Here is a 19442-nt window from a genome sequence, read left to right on the forward strand (position 1 = left end):
GCAGGAAAGCTGAGGCGGAGGCCAGAACAGTGGACTTGACGGCCGTCCGAGATGATGAAGTTCTACTTACTCAGGTGGACTACAAGGTTAGGAAGCAGTGGGAACCTCTCTCAAGTGTTATCTTGGATGGAGGAGCAGGAGTCAACATAATGGGAGTTCATCTCCAGCAGAGATTGGGTATCACTAATCTGAAGCCAGCACCATTTAAAGTGCGAATGGCAGATCAGAGTGGTACAAGCGATGGGTATGATTGAAAATATGCAGATAAGATTTGGGAGGGAAAAATTTAAAACCAGTTTCTTAGTTCTGGATGTGCGAGGGGATATGGGATGCTGCTAGGGTGCCCATGGTTGAGAACAACACATGTTGTTCATGACTATGCAAACCAAACATTAACCATAGAAGGGGCCAGTGGTAGAATTCAAATCCAAACAAACAATACTAGGAGCTGGAGGAAAGAACCGAGGCCGAAGGAGTTATGTCAGAAGTACAGAGCCAAGAAGATCGAGCAATGTTAGCGGCCATGAACATATTCCCTTTAGCAAAGATTGACTTGAATGCAGTCTTGCTGAATAAAGAGCAGGCTGACAAGCAGATTAGGCAATTCCCCGATCAGTTTACTGAAATCAACACAGGGGAAAGAACAATTGAGCTAACTGGAAGGGTGGTGGAATCAGCTGATACTGGTATGGTAGAGGAACCAGTACGTTCTGAAGAGTACCCAGTGGATCAGAATGCTCATTCAGAAATGAATGGACCATCCTGGGATTATGCTAAAGAGTCGACCAAACGAAAAGGAGGCGGGCCTAATTGGTTGCTTCCAAACGACCAAGAAGTGTAAGAGTGGAACCTAGGATCGGAGGATAGTCCTAGGATGATCAAGGTCAACAAGCATCTCAACCCGGTAATGAAGGAGAAGGCACGCAGGATGTTCCAAAACTATAAAGATGTGTTTGCCTGGGAACATACAGACCTGAAGGGAGTGGATCTTGAAGTATGTCAGCACCGAATACCGCTGAAGCCAGATGCTAGGCCAGTACGACTGCAAAGATACCGGATGAGCCCCATGTTGGGCGGTTACGCCGCTAGCGGATGCTGTAATAGCGAGAACTCAACCAACAAACAAGAATGTCAGATGAGGACGGAGCTTGACCTGCAGGCGCATGGAAACAAATAAATGGGTGTCAATCACCTACTCGACCTTCTAGAGACAATCACTACCAAGGAAATCAAACCTAAGTTCTAAAAACGCAAATGATTGAAATCCGTCCTACGAGCAAACGCTATCCGAAACATGATCAAAAGTCATCGAATCAACCTCAAACTCAAAGGGGAGTCTATACACCACGTAAGGACAGTACTCTATGAATTTACACTCTAATCTCAACCTACAAACACTCCGTGCAGTAATTGCGTATGAAGACATGCCGAAAATTACAGGTCACCGAATCTCGACTTCGATGGTTCTAATGTGTAGTTCTACTCGCTGCGGTTCTATCGATATATAGCATGCTAAATTCCGACACACAGATCAAGAGAAAACTCACAAAGAAGCTCGTGGGAGCTCGCCTCGCGTAGAAGCCGAATGCACACACACTTGGTATTGGTGCGTAGCCCTCGCCGTCGCTATCGCAATGGTGGTGTTGCTTCTCGAATGGCTGCTCCGTAGCTCGTGTAGCAAGAGGATAAGACTCTCTCTCTCACACTCTCTCTCAGACACAGTCACGACGCTCAAAACTCAACTTTTGATTAATGATAATCTTTTTTTAGGTTTACAAAAGTTGGCTTTTATACCTCAGCCTTGGAGGTGTGAAATCATCTCTACTTACAGATGTGGGCACAACTATCTTGCCTACTTGAATGGAATACAATCTGGAAACTCAATCGAGTCCCGCTAATTACAAATGATTGGCTCAATGAAAAATAATGTCGGCAAGACATTTATTACAATGAATAGTTGCAAAAGTGTGGCTGTGTTGTCCTTCTGCTCAACACTCCCCCCCTCCGCGTTCATGTCGTCCCTGACATGACGTCTTTGAGCTTTGCTTCAGTGGAATCCCGATGGCTCTTTGGTTGCCAATGGTTAGGATCTCTGAATGTGCCTTGATAAACCTTGATTCCTTGCTCTTCAAGGATTGCCTCTTCCATCCATGTCTTTGTAGGCTTTAGTGTTGGGTTCTAGTTCTGCTATTTTGTCCTTGAGTGTGGTTCTTTTCCGCTTTGTAGGCGACTTTCCTGTATCCATAGCTTCTGTAACTCCAATTTCAAAAGTTAGCGTCTTTTTCGTACTGATTGCTGAAACTAAGCTTTTAACTATCCAAATGACTTCAAAATTGAAACATAAGCTATTCAGGGCCTAAGGATGCAATGCATATGGAAAAATATGAATTTTGGGTGCATTTTCATGCTAGAGACATCATATGGGTATGATGTCGAAGTGCTCAAAATCACTTGATATTTGATATGCATATAGTTGATAGCATGTACATCATAGATATATGCCTGATTTTGCAATTGGATCTCATTTGGTCAAGTTATGGCCACTTTAGTCCTAATCAGGCTTTTGTTGAGATATTGAATGAGGATTGGATTTTGGGATCCAAATGGGATAAAACTTTGTAAATGGCTCTCATATCACATGTTAAACAATTCTGTATGGTCAAAATAGCTCTTAAATGTGCCAAAGTGCCTTGGAGACATCATACCCATGTGATGTCCATATGGCCCAATTTGGCTCATTTTGGTTTTTTGGCTTGGATTTGGCTTTATAATGGCTTATGCAATGATCTTATGGAATTTGGGTCAAAATTTCTCCATGAGACATGGTAGCTGGGGGGGAAAATGCAATTTTCTCCTCTACTACTGCTTTTGGCAACTTTTTTCAACTTTTTCCAACTCCCGGGTGTTTTCCCTTCTTTCAAGAGTACACTCACCAAATTTCACAATGTTTGGTCAACTGGTTTGAGTTTAATCCCAACTTTAGCAATTTCTCAGTCTAAAAGGTCGGATTTCACCTCACTCTCACACTATGTGTCCAAATTCAATTTTGCTTTGATGGCTTGCTTTTTCAGGTCAAGTAGAACCCTTGTTAAGTTTTGACTCCTATTGCCGGTACTTGGGGAAAAAAGGCAATTTTCTTCCTCTACTACTGCTTTTGGTGACTTTTTTCAAATCTGACTTGATAGGGGTGGTCCTTGCATCAAGGTCTACCACCGATCCAAGTCTTGGTCAAAAATTCTTTTTCTAGCAAGTAACTGGGGAGAAAAATGCAATTTTCTCCTATCAGCAAAATCATTTTTTTTTTCCAGATTTCACTTTTCATAGGGTTTTGCTATCACTTAAGGTCTAATGTGCCACAAGAAATCAAAATTTCAATAGAAATTGAACTTCTTGGAATTTCCCTCTTTCCTCACACGAGGAACTCAATCTCTCAAGCAATTCTTTTATTCACTCTTTTTTGCTGATTTTCACATGAAGCACATGCTAACACAAGTCTCAACCAAAACGAGGACAAAACCTCATCCAGAGGTGCATCTACTTACCCTACTCTTTAAACAAAAGAAAAGAACACACAAAAACAACAACTTACCAGAAACACTTTGAAATTTGCCTTTTTCTTGCGTTTTTTTAGCTTAGTACAAATTTCATTGCTCTAACAGCCCACAAAGCCACACACCAAGCTCTAAATCTATTCTCAACACTTTACTCTATCTTCTAACTACTCTTATGGCGAGAAACTCACCACTCAAAATGCAAAGACCAAGGATACCTTGATCTCCTCTTCTATCCTACTCTATTTAACTAATCTATCTAAGGTAGCTTTGCCGGTTTTTCTATGTGTTCACAGTAGTCTAAGTACTCGTTCCTTGGCAACGGTGCCAATATCTGAGTGGGATTTTACATCATTTGTCACATCTCACAAAGAGCGGTCCTAAGACTAAAATGTCAATCCGAGGGAGCAATTGACTCAACTAGGACATGGAGGCATGCCAAGAGGTTGTCAATCTTTTGTTTGAACATACTACACTCCATGAAAACAGTCTGTGAACTTTCTAACTACAGAAAACTTAATTTCTATTTCTCTGATCCAATCACACATCCACCTACAAAACCAGTAGCACATCAACTTCGATCAACACCAAACTTGGTACCAGCAATCCTTACTAGGTCAGAAACACTTTTGGACCAACAAACCTCATATTTGCACACTGGGAAAAATTGCGATTTTTTCTAGCAGTGAAATTACAGGTTTCCAAGTTTAATAGGTGCTCCTAAGCGCTAGGAATCTAATGCAGCTAATGAAATCTCAAAATGACGCTTGAATAGTGAGGTATGTCACCTGGAAGGTCATGGGGGTCGACGCTCAGATCTCATGAGACGCTTGCAATGTGGATATCGAAGTGAAGAGCTCCTCGAGGCTAACGCATTGATGCTCTTGATTTGTTCATACAGTAACCGAGTGGTGGGGTGCAAAGAGATGAAAGTTTGACAACAAGAGGGTGCTCATGACGTACATAAAAACCTTATTTGTTTATTAACAATAATAGAAATGTCCTTCAAAACCTTACAAAGTTGCCTTTTATACCTTGGCTAAGAGTCTTATATGTACAATGGCTTATGTGCCAACATAGGAAAAACTCGCTGATCTTTTCACAAAGGCATCGTCTCGTGAGAAGTTTGAAGCTTTCCGCAAAGCTTTGGGCTTACTCCCCTTTGTGGATTGATCATGTCCTCAAGGCATGGCACTTCCCTATACTTTATGTGCCAAATCTCGTTTATCACATCACTCCCAAGGGGGGTTTGTTACCATACACATGTGGTAGTGATGTGTGTGAACACGCTTAGGATCGTCAGGGCTTTTTTTCCCTCACTAGGAGGTCTTCCCCCCGTACATTCTATATGTGCCCATCACTCTAGGGCTAACTAGTCTTTCCATTGCACACTAAGTAATACTATTTTTTGTTGTGTGCCTTGAGCTTCCTTCGTCTTCTCCAAGTTGTATCTGTTTCCCTGCAACCCTATTTCCAACAACGGATGAGGGAGGAGTATCTACTTGTTTGGTAATAAGGAACCGTAGAAAGGCTATGAAGCTAAATGGGCTATCCCACACGTCTTCATCAGCCAGCCAAGTGCTCTCCTTCTCGGATTATTTATCTAAAAGAAAATAAAGTAGATGAATTTTTCAAGCCTTTTCAAAAAAATAAGAATTGGAAATTATGTAAAGACGTCCCCTCCACGTGGGATAAAGGAGACATGATACCCAAGTCTTGGGACAAGGATAGGGATATATGTGGAGAAGTATATGTGATTGCTTGGAAGATAACTATATAACTTTAACAAAATCAAAGGAAAAAGAATTAAAATTATTAAAAAATGGAAAAAAGGTGGGAACGACCTTATAAATGCACACTTACAAGGGTGTGCAACAATTTTCATGCTGCATTCAAATGCTTGAAATGTATTCTCTAGTTTGACTTGATTGGAATCTTGTTTTCCTAGTATCATAGTACTACCTTGGAGATGTGCATTTACTGAATGGTTCGATGGGAGGGTGGATTACGGAGGGTTATATTGTTGGCCAAAAAGTTGATCCTAAATTTCATGTTGTATATTAAGTTAAGTTAAGAACGGGGAAAGGGATTTTGATTTACAGAGTAGGGACCAAACTTGCGAAACATGGGATATGTGTGATTGTTAATATCACTCACCTTAATGCATCGATAGTTGTGCTTGGCCATGCCCAAGAAAAAAACTTCGATGACCTTGAACCAAGGGTGAATTAGAGAACTCCCCCTAGTTGACCTTGGAAAGTCGTGTTCAATCTAATTTGATGCCTTTGAATTGAAAGGTCAATTTGACGAGGAAGTAGTTGTCGAGGTTAAGGGATCCGTATATGAACAATGAAATGCTCACCCCCTTGAGCTGGCATTGAAGAGTAGGAGGAGTCTTGTCTTGGTGTCGGTCTCAAGCATGAGGGATGTTAGGAATCACGGTGTAGTTGTCTGATAATGGTGCAACTGACGATCCTTGGCAGGCCCTCACATGCACCATGCTGCTCTCTTAGGTGGAATTGTTGGCTCTGCTATTTGCATCAAGCTTGCCATTGCCTTTGTAATTTTGTGAGGTCTTGCTCTTGCCTTTGGATTTGCAATCTTGAGACAAGTAGAGCCACATCTTCCTTGAGGACTTCAAATGTGCCAAGGCAACTTATTGAGTACTGCCAATGAAATTTTCAAAGCTTATGGTTGAAAACAAGCCATTGTTAATGTCGAGGATTTGCCGGAATACCTATTGCCTTTGCCTTTGGTACCAAAAACATTTCCCTTAGGGCCTCTCCTTGCACTGTATTTCAAAAATCTAGGAAGAAGATACTCTGGCCACTATTGTGTTTCAATCGGCATATCAGAATGCATGCCAGCCCATAAATTCACAAAAAATTGTAAGGCCACTCACAAACCACTGCCATTTTTTAGGCTCAAGCTAGATAGCGTTTCAGAACGCTGACTCTATAACTAGTCAACAAGGGCATTTCAAGCCCCCCCTCGAGTGATTGTACTCAAGCTTGACACCCCCACATCTCAAGACACAATCCAACAACTATAGCCTTTGGCGGCCTCATTGCTCATTGCATTTCAAAATGCTCCCTTCAACAACCCGCATGCACTGCAGTTAGAAACTTCTCTACTTGGTGCATCTCAAAATGAACACCCAGTCAACGCCTTCATAAATGATCAAAGTCCAGGCATTTCAAAACACAGTGGCAAGGACAACCATGCATTGATAGTTGAAGATCCTATTGCGTAAGCGTTTTCAAATGCTGCTATGGGGGTAGAAAAAATGCAAGGCTGATTTAGGGCCTCCTCTCCTAGACATGCATCCAGTCTTCACAATCAACAAACCAAGGGCTCTATTACCATGTCAAAGTCAATGATGTGGAAGCGTACAATGAAGGAGAATGAACGAGAGAGAGAGAGAGAGAGAGAGAGAGAGAGAGAGAGAGAGAGAGAGAGAGAGAGAGAGAGAGAGAGAGAGTTTCTAAACCAAACAACTTGGCAATGAATTAGTTGATTATACAATGGGGATTAGGGATTTCTTACATATCACCCAATGGAAATTTCCCTACCTAGAATCTTGTCAATTAATTAAAATAAATACCTAAAAGACAAATTAAAAGCTAGGATCATATTGGGCATTCACTCGAGATGCATAAATTTTAACACAATCAAAGGAAAATGTAACAATGATCTTGCATATTCCAAGATATGGAAAACCATTGACCCAAATGAAGAGGTTTCCTTTGAAACTCAAGCATATATGGATGCTCAAGATGGATTCAAGTGGAAGAATTTTGCCATAGATGATGGATATCTACTCTACGAGGGTAGGGTATGTTGTTCCAAGGGATCAAGATTAAGATGCCAACTACTCTATAAGTGTCACGATAGCCCTAGTGCAAGACACCCACATGTTAATAAGGCTTGGAGTGTCATCAAAAGATAATTTTAGTGGTCAGGAATCCATAAAGACATCCTTGAATATGTTACAAAATGTGAAAAATGTCACATCAATAAAGTTGAAAGGTTGAAGATTGGAGAGGTCTTCTCCACCCATTAGACATTCCTTCAGAGACATGGTAGAGTATCTCTATGGATTTTATCATTAGATTACCTAGAACACAAAGGGGACACAACTCTAATATTGTTGATAAGTTAACCAAGATGGGAAGCTTTATTCTTACCACTTCAGATGTAAAGGCTTATGTTTGAGCATCCACACTAACTTTATGGTCCGCATGCATATACTATATCTGATCGGGATAGAAAATTTGATTGCCACTTATGGAGAGCTATGCTTGCTAGACTTGAGACCAAGCTTAGCATGAGAACAAGTGATCATCCACAAATGGATGATTAGACTAAAAGGGTTAACCAAATCTAAGAAGATATGCTAAGAGCATACATCAACAAAAAAGAAAATCAAATTGGGAAAAGTACTTACCTATAATAGAGTTTGCATCTACGGTGCCAAGAACTCTTCCATGGGATATAGTTCATTTATGTTAATGCATGGATTTCAACCAAGAGCTTCTTTTATAGTAGGACTACAAAAAGAGAGGATTCATGCAGTAAAAGACTTCTTAGAAGATATGAATGAAACACTTAAACTTGCTCAAATCAACATTAGGAAATCTCAAGATAGAGCTAAAGCCTATACTGATCCTCATAAGAGACCTCTCACCTTTGAGGAAAAAGAACAAGTTTTTCTTAAGCTGCCTAAAAAATTAGAGACCATGAAAAGTGGACTATGTCCAATGGTATCTCTTAGGTATTGTGGTCCTTCTTAAGAAAATAGGGGACATAGCTTACAAACTCCAATTACCATAGACAAGCAGAATTCACCCAATTTATCATGTTAGTAGGTTTAAAAAAAGAATGGGATATGGCCCAAGATGTAGAGCTCATTGACACTCATTCTCTTCTTCATGAGTCTGAGAAAATTCTAGACACTTCATAAAAGAGAACTAGATATGCAATATACAAAGAGTGTTGGGTCAAGCAGAAAGATTCTTTGAAGAATTCTACAAGGGTGAAAGTAAGCATTCTTCAAAAAAGATTTTTCAACTTTAGGATTATTACTTCCAATGAAATTTTCAAGGATGAAGTTTTTTTGAAGGGGGCAAGGAATGTGATATGCGTGGTTGCACACACATAATTGAGCAAAGGGTCATGGCTAAGTGGGAACTTCCTCTTAAAGATTAAAAGGTCGAGACTATCATTCAATAAATTCGAGTGTCGATAGCCGGAGGAAATTACCCATGTAGGATGGCGGCCATGACTAAGGGGAGTTGAGGGCTTGATGTGTATGTGTGTGTGTGTGTGTGTGTGTGTGTGTGTGTGATGGGTATTGAGCCTCAACAACACACTGTATTCATTATAGTGCCTAGGACCCTTGTTATCCTAGTGAATCTCCTGTGATTGCTAGTCACTAAAGACCAGTCTTCCAACCACAAGACCAAATGCGTGTTTGAATGAGCTAAAGTGCACAAAATGGAACCAACCTCACTAAGTAGGTAGGCAATACCATAAAAAAGACCCTTCCTATGGTCTCAAACTTCTAAACTAATACATAGATAGAAAATGATTATTAATAGTAGCCTATTTTGAGCAGTTAGGTTTCAACATTTAATACACTCTATAAAATTTTCCAAGGGAGCTCTATCTTCTCCTATGCTCAGAACTCAAAACATGAGTTAAAGTGAACACCATGTGTTAAACTACAAGAGGATTGGCCACGTCAAAAACATAGAAACTATGCGAGAAACTTATGATGATTCAAAGAGTTTTCACTTGTGATTGCAATGCAAGACACGGATTCTCAATAACACTTCAGACGAGGGACATATAAGCACGGGGGTCAAGAAGCTAGAAGGATATGCTTGGAACCAGTGTACACTCACTTTCATTATCTAAAAATTTGTTACAAACTTACAAAAATTGGCTTGTACATCTTACAAGCTGGAAGCTCATGGCGCCACTCTACTCAAATATATACTTGCATACATCCGTTAAATTAAATAAAGGACAAAATTGTGGAATTCGCTTTGCTATGTGAGACAAAATTTACATCTTTGGATTTCGCATTGAGTGGCTTCTGTTAGCTCAATAGCTAATAGTCCTTGCAAACGGTCCTCATCTTCTTGCCGCTTTTGCGTGCGTGTGTGTGTGTGTGGCCATCGTGGCATGCGGATGATCAGCCTACAAAAAACTTTGGTGCACTCCATCTAGTTTGAACAGCGCTGCAGGTGGAAGAGCGATAAAGTGACAGGAGTTGAGATAGGCAACATCTCTTCCAAGGGAGGGGGGGGGGGGGGGGGTCGGAACAAATTTGGCGGGCTCGGAGGACGAGCTCCTCCCATGCAAAACGAACACCCCTCTGGGAGAGTTTTCCACCGCCTGGTCTGAACCCAGCCATTGAAACCAAAATCTTGGCCTTTCCAATGTCTAAGCGTTTTCATTGCCGATACCTCAAGAAATTTTCACTTGCCTTCAGAGAAATTTTATTATTTCTTCAGGCTTGACGTAACTTTCCGTCTTTTGGCCTGCCTGCGTCTGCGCGCTGAATTCGTTCAGGTTCTCTCTCTCTCTCTCTCTCTCTCTCTCTCTCTCTCTCACACACACACACACACACACACACACACTCTCTCTCTCTCTCACACACACACACACACACACACACACAAGGTGCAGGCGATGGCAACTATTACAGGGAAGTGCTCTTCCTTTATGTTTTGATCAGCCCGTGTGCGGCACAACATCTCTACCTAATTGCGTGGTACCAAACTGACAGTCCATACATTCAAGTGCCTCTGAGTATCAGGCCACAATGTGTCAAAGGCACTCAACATTGGGCAGGATTGTTACTCAACACGGTGGTGGAGTCCACAGGGTAGAGGGTTGGGTAGCTCGGGATAGGGCAGGGGGAGGGAAATGTAGGTAGCACTTAACATAGGGGTGCTCAAAGAATATCGTATGCACATAGAGAGAAAGCGAGCCATACACAAAGTTGCATGGCAGAGGGTAAGCCCCAGGGCTTTATTTGTCAGAGCAGGCATGGGGCACTAAGTGAGGGCTCTCCAATGGTACCTTTAGAGGGCCTATGGCATAGTAACAGGGAATGGCCCTTTTCAGGTTGCCGTTTCCTGTTCCCAATCTAGCTTCCCATTCCGAAACCCCGTTCCGTGTTTCAAACGTGAGTGAATGGCATTTTATACCAGTTGCTGTTCCCCGTTCTGTTTTGCCGTTCCTGGTAACTATGGCCTATGGGGAAGCTTTCTTAGAGCCACCACATTGATGAGGATGATTAGGGGCTTGATTTGTCACAAGTTGGTGACGTGGCACATCAGAATTGCTGATGTGGCATGGTTGTACGAACACATCACAAAACATGGAGGATGATGATGTGGCAGTGTATGGACTTCCGAGAATTGCGGATCAGCTTTTGGGCGTCAAAGATTACCAGGAAGCTTTTGGGCAGCAGAGTCTTTCATAGCAGTGCTTTAAGGCCAAGAGTGTTTAAACATGTAAAGGGGGCTCTCTCTCGGGCATTCCGGTTTGTAGGAAGCGGAGCACAACCCCATTGTTTTATGTTGATTGAAGTAAGAGAAAAGAAATACCAAAAGGGGCACCAAGGTTTCAGGGCAAGTGCTGTCTGGGAGTGAAATTTTACCAGTTCGTGTCTCTCGCGTGGATCTCTCTCTCTCTCTCTCTCTCTCTCTCTCTCTCTCTCTCTCTCGGGATAGTTTCCTACGACGTTAAAACTCTCTTCTTCTTCTTCTTCTTCTTCTTCTCTCTCTCTCTCTCTCTCTCTCTCTCTCTCTCTCTCTCTCTCTCAGTGAAGTGCCAAAAGGCTGCTCTAGTGTGTTCTTTCAATTGGCACGTGGTGCCCTTCCGTTGGAGTGATATCAGAGCTTCAGGCGTTTGCTCTTTTGAGATCACACCGATCCCTTCTAGAATAGACCAGACAAGATGGTGCTTCTTGATTTGACAGGGTATTTGCAGTTTCTCCTCAACGAACTTTGCGACATATTCTTGAAGCATCCTCAATAGAACCTCCCCATTCTGTAGAGCTTTTAGCAGTTTTTGAACGACACATTGTCACCTCTGTTGCCCGAGGCTTTTTCTCTGGCACTAGAAAGCACAAGGGGCTCCCCTCGACAACTACACAGTCTTCTCTTCTGACGAGTGGAGTTTTCAGGAACATGGTCCCACCATTTGATTTCTACCTTTACAACCGCCATTGCCACCACCTCCCCTACCGCCACCTCGCTATAACGGTTGGATCCCGTATGCCTACCCCTATTATCCAGCTCTGGGACTTGCACCCGCATCAACCCAAGGACTTCAAGGATGGTGGATGATAGATCTAGAGTAGTACTTTTCACCTTTTCGGTTGAAAGATCGGAAGAAAGCTTTACAGTTTCTGCAGTAGTTCGACAACCTTGGGGAACTAAAATGAAGAATCAAAGATCTCTCGAGCCGTTGCTTTTCTCAAAGACAATGCGATGTAGTGGTGGAGTTCTATAGCTACCAAGCCTCATGCTCCAAGGACTTGGCAATCTTTCAAGAATATTTTTGTCTGGACTTACATAATATCCGCATTCAAAGTGCAGATTCTAGCAGAATGGGGCAACTTGAAAATGCTAGCCACAGAAACTATGGAAGATTACAACCAGAAGTTCATAGACATCTATCTTCTGGTGTCTTTCTTCAAGTTGATAATCTTGGAGGACCAGTTTAAGTGAAATTGAATGTGATTTGGTGATCCTCTCATCATAATCTCAACTACGAAAACAAGCAATTTCCAAGCACGATAGGAAAGAGGGTTTATGACTTTGCTGTTACGAACGCTCTTAGACTTTCAGTCACCCTTGAAAGAGGGTTGGTGATTCTCCACAAACGCTTTTCATGTGAAAAGCATTTGTAACTCTCCTCACGAACTCTCACAGCCAGAGGTTTTGCACCTTCCCATGTACTAGTCAAACGACATGATACAGTGGATTATGAAGAGTATGATTTTCGATGCAGATGCAGATATTATTATTGATGAATTTTTCAATTCATTAACTTCTCTGAATCAATTGATGAAGACAAAGATGATTTCAAGCAAGAAGTTTTTCGAGTGATACTTCATTACTAGACAAAGATAAGGACATATTTGCGAATTCCAAGTTTGAAGACGACCATGCTTTCTTTGATTCTTTGCTGGATGACGATATGCCAATTGCAAGTCATGAAGTGACAGTTCCTGAAGATGATTCTGAAGAATTTTGGGATTCATTATTGGAAGATGATTATACTCTCAAGCCAAAATCCTCTCTAGTGATTCATAAAGTTGAAGTTACCCCATCTGAAGAGTATCTTGAGAAGATTTCCTCTTCCCCAAATATCTGGCAGTTATTGGAAGATTTTGAACCAAAACTCTTACATCGCATGAAGAATTTTGAAGATCAACCTCTTGTTGCAGTTAACCTGATTAAGCCAGATTCCTCTAAAAAGTCTTGGAATAATGCAAGGACATGGGATTTAGCTGTCCAAGCAAAAAGGTTTCGCAAGAAGCGAAGGCTCATGTTAGGTGCAGCGAAATGAATGTTTGCGCTTTGCTCAAGTTGAGTGCTCCGAACTGTGCTCAAGGTTCCTTTTGTTCTAATGGAAGGGAGAGCCTTCCGTTCTTAATGAGAGAATGCTATGATCACAAACAAAGTGAATGGACACTTTGCGTGCAAGTGTATGAGACTGAGAGATAGAGAGAGAAGAGAGATACGACACCAGAGACGTTGTAAAACCCTCCTCCGAAGGTCCCACTCTTGTCGACGAGAGTGGTCTACTTATGATTGCACAATCTGGTACAAATGGTATGCATAAAACTGATGCAAGTCTAGGCTATGTGGACGGTGATGACGAAACCGACCTAAGGGTTGAAATCTGCAATCTTTTATTTGCTGTCCAAAAACGCTATGGGCTGAAATCTACGACTAGTCCAAAAACGTTGATTTGGGGGGCTGTTTTTGTGGTTCTTTGACGCTGAAAATCTGCAGGTTTAGGGTTGAGAACTGAGGTTCTTCATGGCTGAAAACTGAGGTCTTTACCGGGCTGAATTTGCTACACTTTAGGTGAAAATTACCGGTCTTAATCTGCAGCTACATTCCAAAAACGCCAGGGGATCTGATGATAAAAAACGCTAGCAGTTGTGGTCCTTGCAAAAACGCTAGGTGCTGGGTACTGTTGGCGATGTAGATCTGATGCAAAAACCCCCTGCTGGGGATGCTGTGCAAAAACACTAGGTGAGGGAATCTGTTGCTTGGAGCGGAAAGTCCACCAAGGTTCTTGTGAGAAGTTGCCTGCTGAGCTTGGCTCCTGTTGCCTCTTCTGCCAATTAGTTTTTCTTATATATTTTCTTACCCAAATTGCCCTATCTACTTTTGTTGGAAAGTCACTTAAATTAATAAGTGAAAAATGCCAAAAATAGGTAAAATAGGCTAAATGCACTGGAAAATTCCCCTGATTTTGATGGGAATACTGATGATCATGCTGTGTGCAACGAGAGGATATGCATCTATACTAAGTGACTGGGCATGCACGGTCTACGAATAGACTCACAAAAAGTGCCAGATCACTTCTAATCTAGACTGACTGGACTGACTGAACGCTTGTCGTGTTGTAGCTTGTCCATGGACACATAGGGTTGGATGTGTCACGTGACATCCCCTCCTTTTCAAAGTGAGGTATTGGTACCGAATTGTATGGCGTCGAGGGAGATCGCCAATAACATCCGGAATCCTGGAAGGGACTCTTCGCCGGCCCACTTTGATGTGTGGGTCGTGCGGTACTTGAACTTCATAGAGGTCTGCAATGCTTGCTTCTTTGGGCCGCGCCGAAAGCGACACAAAGTCTTCTGTGGCTCCTTCGATGCTTCAACTTCATCGAGAGTCATGCTTCTTTCTTCTTCAAGAATTTCCATGGCTGAAAATTCCTGAAACCACTTCCAACACAAAAATATGAACATACCTATTCCATGTAAAGTGACTGGAAAAAATCTTGTCTTCCTCAAAGACTGTGGCAATCAACTGTGGCAATTCACAACGAAAATGCCCATGCTTGGTGCTCATACTTTCATGTGCTCGTTCTACGAATGTGTCGTGCCAAGGAAGAGACATGGAATGTGACTTCCTTGAAAGCATACTTTTCAGCTTTTCATGAACAATCCGCTTACATTCGTGCTCATTCATGAGTGAAACGTGCTTAACGTACAATATGTCATGCCTAGTAAAAGGGATCACATAAAGACACTGACTAAAATACAGGAAACGATCACGAATGAAACACTCGAACAATGCGTGCGTATCAATCATGCGAACACATAATACTTCCTGTGAGGGTTCTTTGGACCTAGGCTCGAGGCCAAGATCGGTTCTTCCTGAATGATCGAATCGTGCTGTGGGGGTTATTTGGACCTCGCCTCGAAAGCCAAGATCAGTTCTTCGTGATTGATCGAATCTACAACGAGGTTGGCTTCGCTAGAAAAAGCATCAACTAACTCATCATCCTTGTGAACAATCATGTCATCTTCATGCAACTCATCATGCTTGTGAGAAATCACATCTTGATCATGTAAATCATCATGCTTGTGAGAAATCACATCTTGATCATGCAAATCGTCATGCTTGTCATTGTCATCCAAATCATCGTGCAAATCCTGTGTGTCATGCTTTGGAGAAGAAGAGACTGAGAGAGTCTCCTTTTCCTGATCCTGTTGCATTTGTGCCTGCATTTGAGAAAAGAGTCGCAACATCTCTTGCATTCTTGCTTTGGTCTCGCGATCAAATTTGGCTTGACCTTCTTTTTCTTCCAAGTCGTACTGACGTTCTATGGCTTCCATTCTTGCATCGAATTCACGATCTATGGCTGCCCTTCTTTCTTCGTAGTCGAACTTCCTATCCATAAACAACTGCGGCAACTCCTTCATAGGAGTTAGTGCAATCCTTGTTGTAGATAGGGAATGGGGAGGGTCGGAAAAACCTCCTGGTGGGGAAAGTTCTTCTTCGCCTCTCTCATGCTCATCACCTCCGAGCAAAGTATCCATTCCGCTTCGAGTGATGACCATTCTAAAGTGGTGGGTTCTTGTGGTCTTGGGTTCTTAAGTTCACGAGGAACTTGGGTTCTTGCGGGTCTTGGGTTCTTAAGTTCACGAGGAACTTGGGTTCTTGGGGGTCTTGGTTCTTGGGTTCTTGACGTTCTTGAGGTTTTCTTTCGCTTGCAAACCGCGTTTGAGAAGGATCTTCTCTTCACCTGAGTTCTACTCCTTTCCGTGGGCGCACCCCTTGGCGGCCTTGCGCTCACACCAAGGTTGCTTTTTCCCACCTCACATCGATTGGCCGGCCGCTAAGTGCACGGTCCGCTCTCAATGAGTGAAAAGGGACACAAGGGGAGGCTGGACAAGCCCTTCTTTCTTGGGATTCCTGTCACTCTTCAAAAACACGATTAGGAATCAACACGCCCAAGCGAACTTGGGTTCGTGCGACCGCAACAAGCAAAAAAAATTCTTGTGATTCTTGTGGTTCTTTCCTTGAGTGATACAGAACACTGCCAAAGCTCTGATACCAATATTAGGTGCAACGGAATGAATGTTTGCGCTTTGCTCAAGATGAGTACTCCGAATTGTGCTCAAGGTTCCTTTTGTTCTTATGGAAGGGAGAGCCTTCCGTTCTTAATGAGAGAATGCTATGATCACAAACAAAGTGAATGGACACTGTGCGTGCAAGTGTATGAGACTGAGAGATAGAGAGAGAAGAGAGATACGACACCAAAGACGTTGTTAAACCCTCCTCTGAAGGCCCCACTCTCATCGGCGAGAGTGGTCTACTTATGATTGCACAATCTGGTACAAAGGGTATGCATAAGATTGATGCAAGTCTAGGCTATGTCGACGATGACGACGGTGATGACGAAACCGACCTAAGGGCTGAAATTTGCAATCTTTTATTCGCTGTCCAAAAACGCTATAGGCTGAAATCTGCGACTAGTCCAAAAATGCTGATTTTGGGTGTTGTTTCTGTGGTTCTTTGACGCTGAAAATCTGCAGGTTTAGGGCTGAAAACTGAGGTTCTTCATAGCTGAAAACTGAGGTCTTTACCGGGTTGAATCTGCTACACTTTAGGTGAAAATTGCCGGTCTTAATCTACTGCTGAAATCCAAAAGCACAAGGGGATCTGATGAAAAAAATCGCTAGCAGTTGTGGTCCTTGCAAAAACGCTAGGTGTTGGGTACTGTTGGCGATGCAGATCTGATGCAAAAACGCCAGGCCGGGGATGGTGTGCAAAAACACTAGGTGAGGGAATCTGTTGCTTGGAGGGGAATGTCCACCAAGGTTCTTGTGAGAAGTTGGCTGCTGAGCTTGGCTCCTGTTGCCTCTTCTGCCAATTAGTTTTGCTTATATATTTTCTTACCCAAATTGCCCTATCTACTTTTGTTGGAAATTCACTTAAATTAATACGTGAAAAATGCCAAAAATAGATAAAATAGGCTAAATGCACTGGAAAATTCCCCTGATGGAATCTGATGGATTCTGATGGGAATACTGATGATCATGTTGTGTGCAACCAGAGGATATGCATCTATACTAAGTGACTGGGCATGCACGGTCTACGAATAGACTCACAAAAAGTGTCAGATCACTTCTAATCTAGACTGACTGGACTGACTGAACCCTTGTCGTGTTGTAGCTTGTCCACGGACACATAGGGTTGGATGTGTCACGTGACAGTTCAAGACAAAGATTTCCAATAGCTCAAAGATTGAAGATTTCCGAAGATTCAATGCTTTTCCAGAGTTCTATCAACATCAGAAGTCATTTCTTTGACACGGGCTCTCATTTTAAATGGGAGGGAATGTCACGATTGTGACTATGTTAACAACATTACATCTACTCCTAGTTGCAGATATGTGAAGTGCCATGCCAAGGAGGACTCCTACGCTTGGATGGTCACACCCATTCGCCCAAAAGACGTCTCTTTGCCAAAAGCCACACTCCTTCGACGATCGGTCACACCCCTTTGCTTTACGGGTGCGACTCTTCGCCCAATGGTTGCAGCTCTTCGCCGAAAGGATGTGTCTTTACGTCTAAAGTCGCGTCTCTTCACCATGAGACGTGTCTTCATTTGTCTCTTTGTCTCCTATAGAAGGAGCCCTTGTATCACACATTCAATCAATCAACACAGAGTCTTCTAAGTGTTGTTTCTGAGTTCTGTTCAAGTTTCTTAAGTCTTAATCATGAGTTTAAGTACTTAATTAAGGATTAGTACCTATAATCCTTACAGCTACACTGCTCGTGATGGCACTTTACCATGAAGATTTCATGGCGATCGGGACATCCCAGACTGCTGCAGACATCGCAACAGACATCTTCATCATTTGCCTCACATCTTCAGCTTCATGCGGTTTGTTCAGCATCCGGTGGTGAGAGGGGGTGTTAGGTTTACACCATTCTGATGCTTCACATAGGTCTATGGCATACTTGTACGGCTAGTATGTCTCCGGGCTGCCCACCATGTATAGGTTGCACATTTGTCCGACGGCCCAGATTTGGAAGAGTCGCTCGCCCAGTATGGACTTTCTTGCGCACTCATATATATGGGGCCAGGGAGGTACTCATTTCACATACGTTGTATTGATAGGTCTTATGTCCTGGTAGTTAGGGGGGATTGATCGCCCCCTCTTCCCCACATCTAGCGTTTGTGTTCTCTGTCTCTCTCTATCTCCTCTCTCACGCTTCTGCACGCGCTCTCACAAGTGCACTCTCACAAGTGCTATACCTTAGGAGTGCCATCCCCTTTACAGGAATATTGTTTGTTCCGACAACTCCTCTCTGGAACTAGAGGATGATGAATAGATTTGCATTGCCCTTGCGAGTTCCGTGCCTAGAGATATTGGCCCCAAAGACTGGCGGCCCTTTCGGTATTTCTTTTTGTATTAATCAATCATCAAAGTACAAGAGAGCTGTTAGGGTTTCACTCTCAGACTCTGCGTCCTGATGCTCTGAGAAGTGAGGCCCTCACCACTAATTTAAAGATTACAAGGGATGCCCAAAAGTAGAGCCCCAAAAGCTTGAAAGCAAAAGCAGATTCTCTCTCTCTCTCAATGAGAGTCAGTAAAAAGCAAGTTCTCTTTTTCTCTCTTTCTCCCAAATCATAGCAAAAAGCTGAGATTTGCGTCGCTCAAAATTTCCAAATTTTTTTTTCACCTCCGCGATTTTCGAAAATTAGGGTTTCTGGCAGAAATTAGGGTTTGCAAGGGTTTCTCGCAGAAATTAGGGTTTTTGCTGTCCGTAGTCACGTCATCACTTTGTGACATATCCCCCTCTTGAAAGCATTGTAATCGACCACGATTACGCTTGCAAAACCGACAAAAACCATAAACCGTCTTAGCAGACACTGATTGTTAGTACCTACGTACTAGGAACACACATCTAGCACATGTACAAAATCGACAGTCACATCACACGACATCACAGGACATCACCAGACATCACAGGACATCACATGACATTCAACATTCATTTGGATCTTAGAGCATGATTTATCGGCAATGTAGCTAGCAATCACATCTAGGTCCAATCGGGACCTCATCGATGTCCGATTAACTAACCCCTATTGCAACCATGTCTATTCGAGATCAAGTAGACCAAAATGATGCAGTCATCGTCTATCAGTTCCTGCACTCAAAAGAAGTGAAGAAATAAATCAGTATCATTATCAGGAATTCCATTTCATAAAGTCATCTAGCAGAATACTGTCAGCTATCAGTATCCTTGAAGCTCAAAGAGACATCAGTGACTTTAGTATCAAAATTGAGGCATCTTTTGACAAGGGAGCGGAGTGACTCCCCTCT

General features: G+C 42.6%; 1 protein-coding gene across 4 annotated transcripts in view; it reads left to right on the plus strand.

Annotated features, from left to right (window-relative positions):
* The first annotated feature begins 9986 nt into the window (after nucleotides 1–9986).
* Nucleotides 9987–19442, plus strand: part of LOC147441051 (Calcium-binding EF-hand family protein) — a 35187-nt gene continuing 25731 nt past the window's right edge. For 3 of the 4 annotated variants that reach the window (XM_086483635.1, XM_086483634.1, XM_086483633.1), the window contains exon 1: nucleotides 9987–10130. The gene's annotated coding sequence lies outside the window, so the exon portion shown is untranslated. The remainder of the gene's footprint in view (nucleotides 10131–19442) is intronic. The other variant, XM_086483636.1, reaches the window with a different exon arrangement.

Source organism: Adiantum capillus-veneris, chromosome 15 (assembly GCF_014529385.1).
Source record: "Adiantum capillus-veneris isolate H3 chromosome 15, ASM1452938v2, whole genome shotgun sequence".
NCBI classification, from domain to species: Eukaryota; Viridiplantae; Streptophyta; class Polypodiopsida; order Polypodiales; family Pteridaceae; genus Adiantum; species Adiantum capillus-veneris.